Consider the following 16378-nt stretch of genomic DNA (forward strand, 5'->3'; position numbering starts at 1 on the left):
ATGTATGGCGTGACTTTCTTTCAGCAAATAAATAAATACTGCACTGTATTAAATTATAAATATTTGAGGACTTATACAAATTATGAAATTTATCAGTATTAGAAAGAGTTGTACAGTACAGCTATGATAATCTGAAATGTCAATTATCCAAAAGCATCCTTCCTAAAATATCAATTATCTGAAAGCAGCAGCAGCCTTCCTAAAAGTTGTGTATGCATGTGTGTCACAAGTTCTTCCCACAGTGCAGAATTTAATGTTCCATTCATTGCTGCCTTGCTGCTTCTCGAGTTCCACTTCAACAAGTAACTGTCACCTGGATTTTGTCAGTGTGTGTGTGTGTGTGTGTGTGTGTGTGTGTGTGTGTGTGTGTGTGTGTGTGTGTGTGTGTGTGTGTGTGTGTATGCATGTGTGTGTCTATGTGTCTGTGTGTAAAATGCCTTTTTTTCATTTTTAATCCTATGAGTAGTTGTGTTGGTAGCGGCCCCAGTGGACTGTTTGCCCAAGGGCCAATAATGCTGTTAAGATGGCCCTGCCACTCTCCTAACATTTTTGACAAATCATGCCTGACTGTCACAGGTCTTCTCTCATACAATCCATCCATGTATTTGCTGGACACCATTATTTTCTCTTGCCTTTTTCCTATCTGTCTCAAATCAACTTCAGCAGATTGTTTTTCTCCACGTGCCTGAATCACCACAGTTTGTTCTCTTTGACTTTCTCTGCAATTGAAGTGACTTTGGCTACTACTCGGATGTCCTGATTTCTACATTTGTCACATAATATGCAGCCTAATACCCATCTCAGGCACTTAATCTCCATCACTTCCAGCTTTCTCAAGTGCTCTGCCTTTACTGCCCCAGTTTCTGTACCCTACAGTAGTACTGGAAACACCATTTCATACACCTTATGTTTCAGCTTCTTTGGCATTCTTCTCTCATACACCATACCTGACTCAGTTGCAGACCATCTGATTTTAGCTTCAGCTTCCTCATTGAGACTTACCTTCTCCTCAACCATTCCTCAGAGACAGCTGAAGTTGCTGACCTGTTCCATTATTTTCCCTTTTATCTCAGTTCACAGCTTCTTCTGATTTCTCCCATTTGCTGACATAAGAACTGTATTATGTGCATTTAGTTTTGTCCTTTTTGCCTTCAGTTTGTATTCCATTCCACTATACTTCCCTAAAGTTCTTGCTCATCATTTTATATATAAGAGCTAATTTATATGAGCCTTTAAAAGAGTCTGCCTGGAATGCCACATTGTGTACATATGGGAACTTTCTTGATCTGTTCTGTCCAACCTGTTCACTAATTTAGTCCCTCAGTAGTATGAACAGCTGTAGGCTCTAAGGTGAAAACTGATGTGTGCCCAGCCCCACTGGGAACCCCTCTGTGAGTCTGAACACTGTTCATACTTGAGACAGTCATTGGGTTCTTGTATGCAGCCTGCACTAATTCTTCCAATGTTTCTTTCAAAATACTACAAAATTCACAAATCAGTTTTCTTGGGACCTTTCTTTTCTCAAACTTTTTCCGAGTCTAGGAATGTTCAGTTGGATTATTTATTCATCTCTAGCTTCTTCTCAACTTCTTTCTCACTGCAAACATCAGTTTGATTGTGCTTCATCATGATCTGAATCTGAACAGCTCTTCTCCCATCGTACTTTCTACTACTCTGTGTATTTGTTTACCGATTACTCTCTCCAGAACTTTCATACTGTGTGATGGGAGTTTGATACCTCTATACTGCCCAGAGTTGTGGATGTCCCCATTTGTTCTTTTACAGTGACACTGGTATGCTTATTCTCCAGTCATCTGGGATATGCCTTTCTCTCCATACTGCTATGCGTGCCCTCAGGAGCTTCCTCACTCAACATTTTGATCATATCTGCTCTGACTTCAAATGAGCCTGTTGCTTTCCCTCTCTTCATTTTCTTTAGTGCTGTTCTTACTTCTTTTAGAGTGGGCACCAGTTATTCGTTCACTGTAGTCTGTGCCTGGAGCAGTACACCTTCTGTGGAGTTTTCTTCATTCATAAGCTCCTGGAAGTACTCCTTCCATCTGGCATTGATGTCCTGTGGACTGGTGAGCAGGTTGTTACTGGCATCCCTTACGAAGGGTGTCTAACAATCTTCTTTATCTTTCTGTTTTTGCCTTGCAACCTGATATAGCTTCTTTATGCCATCTTCTGAAGCACTTTCTAGAAGCTGGTACAGTACCTTTGATGCCTTGCTCTTTGCTATTGCAACTCCTCTTTTAGCCTCTTTGTTAGCCAAGCAGTATTCTTTTCTAGCCTGGTCCATCTTTTCTATCTCCCATTTTTTTCTGCACCCCTTCTTTCTTTTGATGACTTTCTGGACTTCTGCATTCCACAACTTACTTTCCTTATGTATCTTGCATCAATACCAAGTTTGGCCACATATCTGTTCTATAGTCCTTACACATCCTGTTTTGTCATTCTTCAACTCTACCTATTTGTTCTTCTTACTAAGGTGCTAGATCTCTCAGTAATTCCTTGACCTCTTATGATTTATCTGCAGTCAACTTCCCAGTCTTCAGCTTGTTCTTTGTTGAGCCTTCTCTGACCACTGCTTGCAGCTGATTGTTGCAACCAGTAGTTTATGCTGTGGGCTGACTGACCGGCGATGATTTTGCAGTCATTGATTCTATCCCAGTGCCTTTTCCTTACTAGGAGGAAATCTACTTCAATTGCATGTTGGATACTCTTGTATGTGAGGTTGTGAATATCTCTTTCTGAATTATGTGTTGGCTCTAACAAGCCATTTGCCATTTGTCAAACAGAAGTCTAGAATGGCTTCTCCATCATTATTCCTGTTGCCCCACCCATGCTGACCAGGAAATCCTTATATGTTATTCATTCTGTCCCACTATGTGCATTCAGGTCATCTATTATCAACACAAATTCATGTAATCCTGCTTTATCTGGTAGGGCTTGTAATTGCTGTCTTAATGCACTCTTTTCCTCACTATCATAACTCTACTGTGGGTTGTAGGCTGAGATTATCAGTAATTCTGATAATATCCAACATTGTCTTCTGAAGCCTCTCCCTCACCATAATACCCATGCCATTTTTAGAATGTCCTTCTCCTGAGTGAATGTCCTTCTCCTGAGTAGAAGACGTTGAATCGTATGCCAAGTGGCTTTTCTGCACTTCCCTTCCATCTTATCTAGTGGACACATTTGATTTCCAACCTAATCCTTACAATCATGCCATCCACTGCCAAGCTGTGTCCTATCAGTGAACCTACAATTAGTGTAGCAATCCTTAGATTGTGTTTGGCTGGTTGATTGATTTTACATCTACCTTTTGCACAACAGAGCTATCCCAGGTAACCCAAGGTGGGCAACTAGTCACCAGCCAGCCAGTAGTTTATTGAATCAGGTCTGCAAGGATTTATGGCAGGCACACATTGGCTAGTAGGGGACATACAGCTTTCACAATGTTAGTATGGATCCCTGACATAGGCCAGATCCTCAAACCACATCCAAATGCCCATGATAATTTTTGGTGACATTAGTCAACACAACCAAGTCACCTACAGCCAATTTTTACCCCTTCAAGTGTCCATTCCTGGCACAGCCCTCTGTCTGTGATCTGTGTTCTCTTTTCTAGAAAATAATGCACACTGCAACTGATATCCCAAACTGTAGATCTGAAACACTCAGCATATTTTTGGGAGGTGGGAGGAACCCCACAGAGACATCGGAGAATGTGCAAATTAATCTATATACAGTATATATATATATATATATATATATATATATATATATATATATATATATATATATATATATATATATATATATATATATATATATATATATATATATATATATATATATATATATATATATATATATATATATATATATATATATATATATATATATATATATATATATATATATAGGTTCACTACATAATCTCAAAATTTTGAAATATCGAATTTCAAAATCGCGAGACCATATAGCTGAAACCCCTAAACACCGAAAGACTAGAAGCGCGAATTTCAAAATCCCGAAGTTCGGAGATGTTGAAGTAGTGCTTCTGATGTTGCAGTTTGTGAATGGATAGGTGGAAGGTCAGGTAAGTATTTATGTTTCAGTGTGTTGGTTAGGGGCTTTAGTGTGTGTGTGTTTGTGTTGTGATTGTGATGTGTGTGTAGATATATGTTTGCAATTTGTAAGAGTGAATGTTCAGATGAATGAATGATATTTTTCCCATGTTTTTCAGCCTTTTGGCTGTTTTGTATGCAAGAGTGCAGTATGGCGGTATCTGCAATTTGCCATTTCACCTGTATTGTGCAATCTCAGAGTTGTTTTATATATATATACATATATATATATATATATATATATATATATATATATATATATATATATATATAATAAACAGGGGTAGGTGAGCTGAGCTGAACAGGGATACATTCAATCTATTTAGATTCAATCTAAAAAGACCACTCTTTTTATATTCAATGTTTAGAGCATTTGATATTTGATGGTAGACAAGATTGTGATACATTAACTATTTTGTACTATGCTCTAAGACTAGATAAGTTTACAAGCCTTTTATTGAGTGATGAATCTCTAAATCCATAACCTTACATTGCAAAGGGGTCTTTTATATCACAATAACTAGACGCCCATATTTTTTTACTCTTTTTTTTCTTTATTTTTACCTGAACTAGGTTTTCCACCTCATTTCTGTGGCATGCTCTAATTGTATAACTTGTTTGCGTTTTCAATAGACTAGGGCATCTGGTAGTCTTCAATGGTTCTTATGAATGGCAATCGTGTAGGTTGTTTTCTCTTCTAGTTCTGATATTATTTTAAAAGTAATCTTAAAGGTGTCAGCAAGTGAAGTGTACTCATAATGAGAATAATGAAGGTGATATAGGGTGCTGCAGAACGCTTAACCCCTGCCTGCAAAGTGGATTTAAAAGAATCTCCCATTAGCTGCTACAAATGATGTGTTCATATGCATGGACTGTGAGAAGATCCAAGATATTCACTGAACTTTTTCCCCCTCAAATTGTGATGACAGTTTCTGGAAGTGTGTGATGCAACAAGTCTGCCTTTCTCAAAGCCTTGTTCTACTCTTATATTCTGGACTATCTTAAGAAGTGTAGTGTAGGGGTAACCTCTCTTAAAAAATCTGGACATGACAAGTTTTCTTTAGATGATTGATCATTACACCATCTCATAGCTTTGTGAAATTCAGTAAAAGGAATATGAATTCTCAAATAATGTTGACAACTTGAATGATGAAGCATAGTATTTATAGCTACAATTTTTCTAAACAGGCGTTCTAAGGTTTTCTGGTCATTAGTTGATACATACTTACATATACAAGAATTAAGAGAGTGTTTAAAAGTAAATTGCAAACAGCTACCATGTAGCTTCATAGAAGTTAGAAATTGTATAAGGCAGTAAACAGCAACATTGGAGAAGAAAGACGTCACCCATAATTTTACAGTTATATCACTAATCACTCCACTCCCATACCCACTTTTACTATCATATCTAAATGTAAAACAACTATCTCTCTAGTCACTCTCACAAAATTTCTAGGAGTTGAGATAGACTGCAACATGAAATTTGACACCCACATTTCACTCACCATAAAGAAAGTACATAAAAAATTGCGGGGACTATATAGAAATAAACAATTCCTCACAAACAGCATCAGGGCTAAAATTGCACAACCATATATCATCTCTACACTTCTATATGCCTCCCCTATCCTCACCAATCTTAGATCAGACTTATCTAAAAATGAGGCCTCTTATAACAAAATTGCAAACTTCGCCACCAATTGCCCACATCAAACTCACCATTGCTCAGCCCTTAAAAAACTTAACTGGCTTGAACTTCCCCACGCTCTCCTTTACAACCAGCTTATATTTACCCACAAGATTCTTTACTACCCCGATTAAACTCCCACATTACAAAACCTAATACACTCTTACTCCAGTACTAGGGCCCTGCACTCCAACAACAAACCTCTTCTTGAAGTCACTACAGTCACCAACTCTGCAGGAGTCTCCCTCTGTTCTAATGTTATAACTAAAGAATGGAACACTCTGCTCACTAATGTAACAGCCACAATGTCCTTAGCTCAGTTCAAGAAATCTCTGAAAACACACCTAGAAGCTAAGTGGATTTGTAACTGTGATTTCACAGGCTAGTCTAACTCCATCTCCTTCTTGTTCACCTAGGGTAATCACTCATCCATTTTTCAAGCTGTAGACTCCTCTTTATCTTACAAACCTAATTCCTCATACCTCTCTCTTCCTCTCAACAGTTACTCCTTCTTCAAAGTATAGACACTTGGTGTATACTTTATATCATTATAATGGTATATCATACTGAATGTTTTACTGATGTACAGTTTAAAGTATTATCATAGCTTTATTTGATGTAAAACATGTAGTGTTATGCGTTGTACATATGTAATTATACTTTACTAATCTGCGTTATATGAGGAGCTTTTCTCCCCAGGCCTCCGCTGAAAAAGGACTTGTGTCCAGACGGACTATCCCGGTAACCAAATGTAAAATAAATAAAATAAATAAATAAATGTCTACCACCAAGCATTCATTGCACTTTCTTGACTACAAATGTCATATCATGTAGTGACAATAAGAAACAGCCAGCAGTGACGCCTTTAATATGTAGAAATATACAAAAACATTTTATCCTAAATATATTGCTTACTTGATAAAAATGCCTTAGTTGTAATTTGTGTGCCTATAACGATTTACTTCTGTCTCTGGAATGTCTCCCTACACATTTTCTGTTGATTACTCTGCTTGTCATATGGCAATGTTTTGCAGAGTTTCTTTTGGTCAAGACATTAGTCTTGTTTTCTTTACTTTGAGTATGAGTAGATCGATGTTGTCACTTCCTTTTCCATATATATTGTTTTCATTTCCATGTACAGTAGCTGCCTTGTGCCAAATAACACAAGTCTGCACAAGGAAGTAAGTACTAGTCCTGTGCTACATGACATACTTCCATCTATGTGGGTCTGTCTGTTGGTTGTATGCTAGTGTCATAACTAGAGGCAAAGTGGATATGACATGTTTCCAGTGATGGTATTAGTCTGTAGTTCTGAACTTTCATGCCCACATTTTCTGCATGCAGACCCACATGCCTTTTGCCATCAGTGCTATATGTGCCCAATGATATAACTAAATATGGTGCAGCCCTGACAGCAAGATGTTGCGTGGAGGATATTAACATGTCTGTGTGGAGTAATATTGTGCTCAGCACATAATGTTAACATGTGGGCAATTTCACCATTATCACTGTGCACAGCATGTGCTTTCTATTCAGCTGTTTGCATAGTGTTTGCACAGTGGCTCATATGCATTGCTCTCTGCTGGGCTGCATGCATTATGGGCTGCATGTTTCAGCTGGGACATTCAGCAGTTCCCAAACAACAAAACATGATATATACTTACTCTTACAATTTGCTGCAGTGGTGGTTGTATGAAATTCTGATGTCCATGTGCACAAATAATATGGATTTAAGTTGTATGTTGCTCATGTGAAGATTAAAGTCATCAGGCTTAAAACCTGTTAAATGCAAGACAATTCATAGATAATCCTATTGTACTCCTTTGAAAAGTGTGGCATAATGGAACACCATTCATGCCATGTGAAGGGACAGGTATTCCATGCTTTAGCATTTCAATTTACTTTAAATATGCATGGAATTCTTATTGTACATAACTAAGAATAACAAGGCTGTACAGTTGCCCCGCAGGACTATGTTCATTAAAAAAATTCCACAATCAAAAAACAAAATAGTAATAAAATAAATGGAGCAGAACGCGTAAGTACTAAGCGCTTTCACCCATCTAGATTATGAGCATCCTCAGAGTACTGAAGGCTTCACTCAGATACAATTTAATTAAATATGCTTGTTAATCAAGTAAAATAATTACTTTTTTAGCTAATTACACAATGCCTCTAATAAAACAATTAAACAAGCAGTAAAAATAATAATAATTAAGCTGTTCATCTCAAATTAGTAGTGTATGGGGGTACACTTGTTATACTTAATTCAACCTAAAACTAATTCAGAATGTGAATTTAAATTTACATTTTAATTCTGTACAAAGGTAATGAACTTAAAAAATAAATTCATCTAATAGTTAAAATCAATAAATAGATAAATTGATAATTGAGGTCATTTGTATAATCATAGTAATAATAAATATAATAAATATATCATAGATATAACATAAATACCATATGAATATAATACATTATTAAAGATACTGTAAAACAATAAATTGTTGAGTGTGCATAGTGCAATCTAATAAATAACACAATAAAACATATATATACTAAGTAGAAATGATGATCGATAATAATAAATATATATATATATATATATATATATATATATATATATATATATATATAATAAATATATATATAAAAAATGCATATTAAAATTACATTAAATGCAGTATGACTTATATTTCAAAATACTTGAAATTGAAATATGTTCATTAATACCTGGTGCATTGCTGGCATTACGTTTTAACTGCCACAAGCACTCTTTGGCCTCAAGTAAATTCCTATCATCACCTCCCTTGTTATTATTGTAAGGAATCCTATCAATAACAAAAAATAGAAATCTCTTAAAATCTTTACATTTAAGGCTATGTGTATATAAAGAGTTCGTCATTTTTCTGTTTTTTATATCTCTATTATGCTCCATAATGCGGTCTCTAAGCTTCCTAATAGTTTTTCCTACATAATAAGCAGGACAAGATATGCATGAAGCCAGGTAAACCACCATTTTTATGTTGCAATTACAGTAACCTGGACATTTAATAAATCTGCCATAATTCTGTACCGCTGCATAGGGGCCATCATTCACATATTTACAAATCTTACAGAGACCGCATTTACTCATTTTAGACATTTTGTATAACTGATTATTATTGTTACTCTCCAGATATTTTTTTAAATTCTTACCTCTACTATAAGTGATCTTAGGATAGTTACCTAAAATATTGATAAATTCCACCTTATTAATAAACACACTGGCCCATGTCTCATGTAATATGTTAACTATTGAACAAGAGGCTTCATTATAAGGTAATATAAATGCATCCTTTTTGTTAGTAATTTTAATATTGGTTGTTTTTGATGAGGCATTTTCTTGACCAAATTTAATAATTGGTTTATATAAATAATTCCTTTTGGCCAGTATCTCATTCTTCACTCTATTAAGTAATTTCTGCGGATAACCTCTATCCATGAACATATATATATATATATATATAAGTTTGTCAATTTCAATGGTAAATTTTTCATCGTCACTTATGATACGAGATAACCTGACCATCTGTCCTTTTACCAGGTTCCTTTTTTGAAAATGAGGGTGGCTACTATCATAATGTAGGAAAGAATTCGAATAACTTTTCTTCCTAAATTTATTTGATTCTATGCCATCCTCATTTAAATGGAATGAAATATCTAAATATTCACAATCATTGTCATATATTTTGTTTGTGAAAGTCAGAAATGTAGATGTAGTTTCAAGGAATAATATAAAGTCTGATATTTCGTCTTTACTACCTTTCCAGAAAATTAATATATCATCCAGGTACCTGCAATAAAGTACTATATTGGGCCAAAACCTCGAAGTAAAAAATACATTGTGTCTCCCATTGAACTAGCACTAAATTAACATTTATGGGTGCACATCTGGCACTCATAGCTACACCTGTATGTTGTCTAAAATATTCACCATCCATAAAAAAGTAATTATTTTCTAAAACCATTTCCATCAACTCAGTCATTAGTTTACGTTTGACTGCATGTATGTCGCTAAAATTAGACAAACTAGCCTCAAACATTTCTAGCCCCATTTAGTGTGGTATAACTGAAAATAAATTAACAATGTCTATCATGACCATAATAGTATCCTTGTTTATGACAGTTGCATGTTTTCTAATAACATCAAGGCAGTGCCAAGAATCTTTAAGGATGTGTGGTAAACGTGTTAAGATGTCCTTACAATTAAAATCTATAAAATGAGCCACTGCTTCCATTTTTGAACCTTTAGCTGAAACAATTGGTCTAAAAGGTGGATTGTTAGTATTTTTATGAATTTTAGGTATACCAAAAATGGAAGGAGTAATAGGAAACTCAACCATTGGTTATTCATATTCATCCTTGTTGATCATGCCATCCAATAAAAATTTGTAAAGTTGCCAATCCACCTTAGTGTAGGTCCTACACATTTCATATTTCAACACCTTTTCATAAGTTTCACAATCACCTAACATGTTGGTCATTTTATTTAGATAATCTATCTTAGACATCACCACCACACCACCACCCTTATCTGGTTTCATGACTCTGTATTTGTCAGTACTTGTCAACTCTTTTAAACAAAATATTTCAGCTGTTGTTAAATTATCTTCCATTAAAGTTGATTTTATAAGAACTCTTCGAATTTGTGTCTCACATAGCATTTTAAATAAATGAATCATAGGGTTCTGAGGGGGATTTAGGTTATATCTATGATATATTTATTATATTTATTATTACTATGATTATACAAATGACTTCAATTATCAATTTATTTATTTATTGATTTTAACTATTAGATGAATTTTTTTTTTAAGTTCATTACCTTTGTACAGAATTAAAATGTAAATTTAAATTCACATTCTGAATTAGTTTTAGGTTGAATTAAGTATAATAAGTGTACCCCCATACACTGCTAATTTGAGATGAACAGCTTGATTATTATTATTTTTACTGCTTGTTTAATTGTTTTATTAGAGGCATTGTGTAATTAGCTAAAAAGTAATTAGTTTACTTGATTAACAAGCATATTTAATTGAATTGTATCTGAGTGTAGCCTTCAGTACTCTGAGGATGCCCATAATCTAGATGGGTGAAAGCGCTTAGTACTTATGTGTTCTGCTCCGTTTATTTTATTACTATTTTGTTTTTTGATTGTGGAATTTTTTTAATAAACATAGTCCTGCATGGCAACTGTACAGCCTTTTTGTTTTACCAGTTGCTGTTACTTTTCATTTTTGGTATAACTAAGAATAAGTTGCCAATTATTTTGATATGAAAGGGAAGGTAGTGTACATGATTTGTAGGCCATTTTGGGACATACACAATACAGTTTAGAGCTTTGTTAATCTGTGTGACACAATGGTTCATCCTAAAGTCTAACCAATAGTCCATAGCTATCTGTCACTTGTTTTATTCACTGCGGATGAAGCTAATCTGCACTGCTGAGATGCCCAAGGCTGCAGCACTGGTATGCTTTGGTACATGGCAACTCCATCGGGACATTGGCACATATACTTATATTGTTGTGTACTAGGCAGCACAGTCATGTATGGAGGAAGTAAACATTTTGTAGTTATTAGGCTGAATACTAGAGTGCACTGCATTTTTAATGTGTACTGCCTCTGGTAGAAAGTTTCTGTGTCATGACAGGTCATATAAATGTGCATGACTACTGACACAACATGCTATTTTATGTAGCTTTATGTTGTTTCCAATCTAAATCAGCAAATTCTATCTCTCATCAATATAAACTGTGGTATAAATTCAGAGTAGGGCTGACACATCCAACATGTAGACTTCAAAACGGACAAGTTACAGTGGGAAGTGTATATCATCTTCTAGTCTGTATGTGATGTTCAGGAGTAGAAACAGGCACTGGAAAGATGTCAGATGACCTTGATGCATGAGACAATGACACTAAATGATATTAAATTCAACTTGGGATAAATGTTGGGTGCCGTTGACCAGTGGAAGGAGATAATTAGTAGGAAATCTGGCACTTTGAGAAGGGATACCAGCTCTAAGCAAACATCCTCATAACTATCAACTGCACAGATTTTCACAGAAAGTCTAACATTTCTGCCTCATATTTTGGTTCTATTACTCGTAAATTTTGAGGTTTAAAGTCATGATGCATATTTAAGTTTCAGACTACATATCCTTCAGAAAACGCATGCTGATGTGAAAGCTGTTATTCTAACAACTGTCTAGGTTTACTTTAGCAATATTTAAAATCTGTCCCTCATTTTTGGGTCTTTGCCCCCCCCCCCCTACACCACTCTTTTTGGCTTTGTCCAGATTTCTTGTACTTAGAGGATGAGTGGTAGGTACATCCTCCATATGATGATTTCTACTTTTGCAGAGGAATCAGTGAGGAAGCTGATGCAGTGGCCACAATGTTTGCGAGCACAACTACCACCATTTCTAGCTCTGTAAATTCTATTGTAAACTCACATGACCACATAACAGGACAACCACCAGGGATTTGGACATGACTAGAAATGATAGATATGTTGTCATTATTTGCATCCAGACAGTACTTTCCTTGCAAAGTTCATGGTTGTCACTGCTAGTATATCTGCCTGCCAACAATGGTATCGCAGACATCCAAACATCCAACAACCCTTTCACACTGATACTGGTGGTTTCATTTATGGTTGTGAACCATTTAGTACAACTAGACTTCATATCATGGATGGTTCAACTACAATTGACCAATCAAAGCTGCACTTAGATACAACAAATCTACCAAACATTCACTCAAAGTAAAAAAAAAAAAAATATATATATATATATATATATATATATATATATATTTTTTTTTTTTTTTTTCTTGTGCAGAAAAGGATGCACATATTCCCCTATATGAGGGACTCTGTACTCTGTGACCCTGTGTGTGTGTGTGTGTGTGTGTGTGTGTGTGTGTGTGTGTGTGTGTGTGTGTGTGTGTGTGTGTGTGTGTGTGTGTGTGTGCGTGTGTGTGATTATACATAGACATAGTCACTCAGCTATTACCCAGCTACAGACATAATGAAAATCCCACAAGCTTTGGCACTACAACTGCTCTACCTTTGATTCCCAGTACAGAACAGCAATTTTTCAGATGCAGTTCTAAGAAGTTTACTAGGTAAGTTGAAACATTGTCTAGGTTAATCTCAATATATTGTAAGGAAGCCATTGTGACTCTATTACCTGCAGCTGTTTGTGTCCACATGCCAGTCTTAGCTACTGTCACACTCTTTGCACAATGCTACAGACTTTGTGCATCAAACATCCATCTAGCACTGCTGGCACAACTGTACCATGACAACTCTGAGCAGTAACATTTGGCTTTCTTCCACAGCACTCAACAAATGAGGGTTAAATCTCAAAATAATCAATGACAACTGGTGACACATATTAGTACTATTAACTTGGGATATTGACAATATAAGGTAATGTGAAGTAATGTACTTATTCTGAAGTAAAAAAGGTGTATAACTCTATATTTATTGCCATTATTAAATGTAACCCACCACTGTTTTCTCCAAAAGCCTCCAGTTTCATTTAGGATTAAAGGGACAGAGATAACATTTCAGTTAAAATAAGGGACAGATGAGAGGTATGCCTTTTTCACATGCACATTTGGCATACGCTTACTGTGTAATACTTGCATAATTACATTGGACCTATTCCATGCTGCATTCAGATGTACTATTTATATATATTTTATATCATTTTTACACTCTATCTTTACTAATATAGTATTTCACTATAAGTTCCCTATACATACTATCTTGTTTACCACTGTATTTTTATTGTATTTCATGTATTTCATACTGTTTGTAATGCTGTTTGATTTGTATAATTTTATTTTATGTTTCTATGTACTATGTTTGCAGAATCTCTCCATGGGCCTTCACTGAAAATGGGCAATCTTGCCCAGTTGGACTTATCCTGGTGAACAAATGCAAAATAAATAAGTAAATAAATAAATATTTTCAGTCCCACATGTGCTTGTTTCTTTATTCTGTAAGCTGGCACAAAATACCTGTGACACTTGTGGCCTGCCACTTATATCTACCTGGAGGTAAAAGGATTACTTGAATATATGCCCACAGAACAGACACTGCTGCCACTTGTCTTTGACAGCTCACGTAGCTTGCATCTTCTAACATGAATGCCACTGTCAGTGATATTTTATACATCTTGTGCATTCTCAGCCTGTACTATCAAGGGGATACATTTTCCTGCATCACACATTTGTTACACTGTACATCCCAGGTACAGTATGTACAAACTGTGCTTTGTGCTGTGATTTCTATCAGACACATAATCTGAATCAGATGGCTGACTGTACACATCTGATTAACATTGGGAATTACTTCTGCTACAGTATATGATGTGATTCAGTAAAATGTATCCCTTTTCATAGCAAAACTCACTGATTGCATAACAAAGAGTGGGAGTAGTGTCTAGGTTGTGTTTACTGTGTTTCCACCTTTTCTTCAAAACACTTCCTTGAATTTTATCTTGCTAATTTATGATACTCTATGCATTTTTCAGTTTCTGTTCCATATGGAAACTTCCTTAGTCACAAGGCTAACATGAAGGAGCATTTGTTTTCAGTATCTGTACAATATGTGCTCTTATTTTGGATGAAGTTGATTCACAGAGTAGAAGACAAACTGGGTTTCTATGAAATATTAACTAATAAAGTTATCAAATGATTATGAATTTTCCTGAAGATTAGTTTAAAAGAAGCAAGTCCAAGTGCAACTAGTCCTGGGCAAAACTGCAATCCACATTGTAGCTTGCTACAGATTCCCCATCATGCCCCAGGATTTCCACTCCTCTTTTCTTGATATACTGGAAAATATTAGGGTTCAACCAAACACCCTAATAATGGGTGATTTCAACTACCCCACCATTAACTGGGAAAACGACTTGTACCAACTCCTTCACACACCGCTTTCTGGAATTCATAAATTCCAATGCCCAGGATCAACTTATCCATACCCGCACCAAGGGCAGCAATATCCTAGACCTAGTCATTACCAACATGAGTGAGCTGTGTTCCATACCTGAAGTCAACTCCTCGTTGATCAGATCCGACCATAAGCTAATCACCCTATATATCCACATCCTGCCCTCACCCCACATTAAGGAAACCATGGTAAAAAATTTCTCCAAAGCCAACTTCATGCTTCTTAAGACAGAAGTGGTGAACTTCATGACACCCATGCAAATGGACAATACAGTTACGACTGCTGAAGCCTACACAAATGCACTCTGTAAGCACTTACACAAGTCCATGGATCGTGCTTTCCCAAAAAGAACCAAGATGCTATCCTCCAAAAAAAGGAAGCCAATCTGGTGGTCCCCTGCCATAAACAAACTCTACAACAGAAGAAAGAAACTGTTGCAAAAGAGAGTAAAATCCATGAGTGAAGGATCTCCCTGGTCAGACTCAGTAAGAAGCTGAGATCCCTTATAAGATCCTCCAAAGCTAGCTATGAAAACAAAATAGTCACTGATTCTAGGGACAAACAAAAAGCATTCTATAGCTATGTCAAGAATCTCAATGGCAACACCCAGATCTGCTCTGAGTTACAGCACAATGGCACAAAAATTGCAGAACCAACTGATATTGCCAACATCCTGGCAGACAGGTTCAATGCTAAGTTTACCCTCCTCTCATACAGGAAGAGTGCAGAGTCCCTGTAATCACAACTATACGGGTCAAAATTCTACTGTAAAGCCAAAAACCCAGCATCTGTGGGACCAGACAACATCCCAGTCTGCATTTTACATGAACTTCAGAATGAACTGGCTTCCCACCTAAGCACCATGTTCAGTCATAGCCTCATGTCAGGCTTTGTGCCCACTGAATGGCGCACAGCAACAGTTATTCCACTCCACAAAAGGGGAGCCATCACTGATCCCAGGAACTATCGCCCTATTAGCCTGACGAACCTGGTCTGTAAGGCCATGGAATGTGTCATCATGGAACTCATAAATAAAGACATTGGTAACCTCCAAACTCTGGACCCCACCCAGTCCGGGTGTGTGAAAGGCAGATCATGCCTCCTGAACCTGATTGACTTGTTTGAGACAGTCACAAAAGCTGTAGACTAGGGTAAGGTGGTTCACACAGCCTATCTTGACCTCACCATCCCCCATTCTGGAATTATAGCTAAACTCACTAAACTAGGTATAAATCCCTACATCACAAGATGGGTTGCCAACTGGCTCACTGACAGAACCCACACTGTAAAAGTTGCCGACTCCAAATCTGACTTCAAACCAGTGACAAGTGGAGTACCACAGGATTCAATCCTGGGACCTCTCCTGTTTGGTATCTACTTCTCTGAAGTACAGGCTAACACAGAAGCCCTTTGGCTAATGAAGTTCACAGATGACTGCAAACTAGGAGCCATAGTTGAGTCCCCAAATGATTTGAACATCCTACAGAAGGGCCTCACTGAGACAGATGCCTGGTGTCAGAGCCATGTCCTCAAGCTCAATGCCAAAA

Source organism: Protopterus annectens, chromosome 3.part1 (genome assembly GCF_019279795.1).
Source record: "Protopterus annectens isolate FY-2018-M chromosome 3.part1, PAN1.0, whole genome shotgun sequence".
NCBI lineage: Eukaryota > Metazoa > Chordata > Ceratodontiformes > Protopteridae > Protopterus > Protopterus annectens.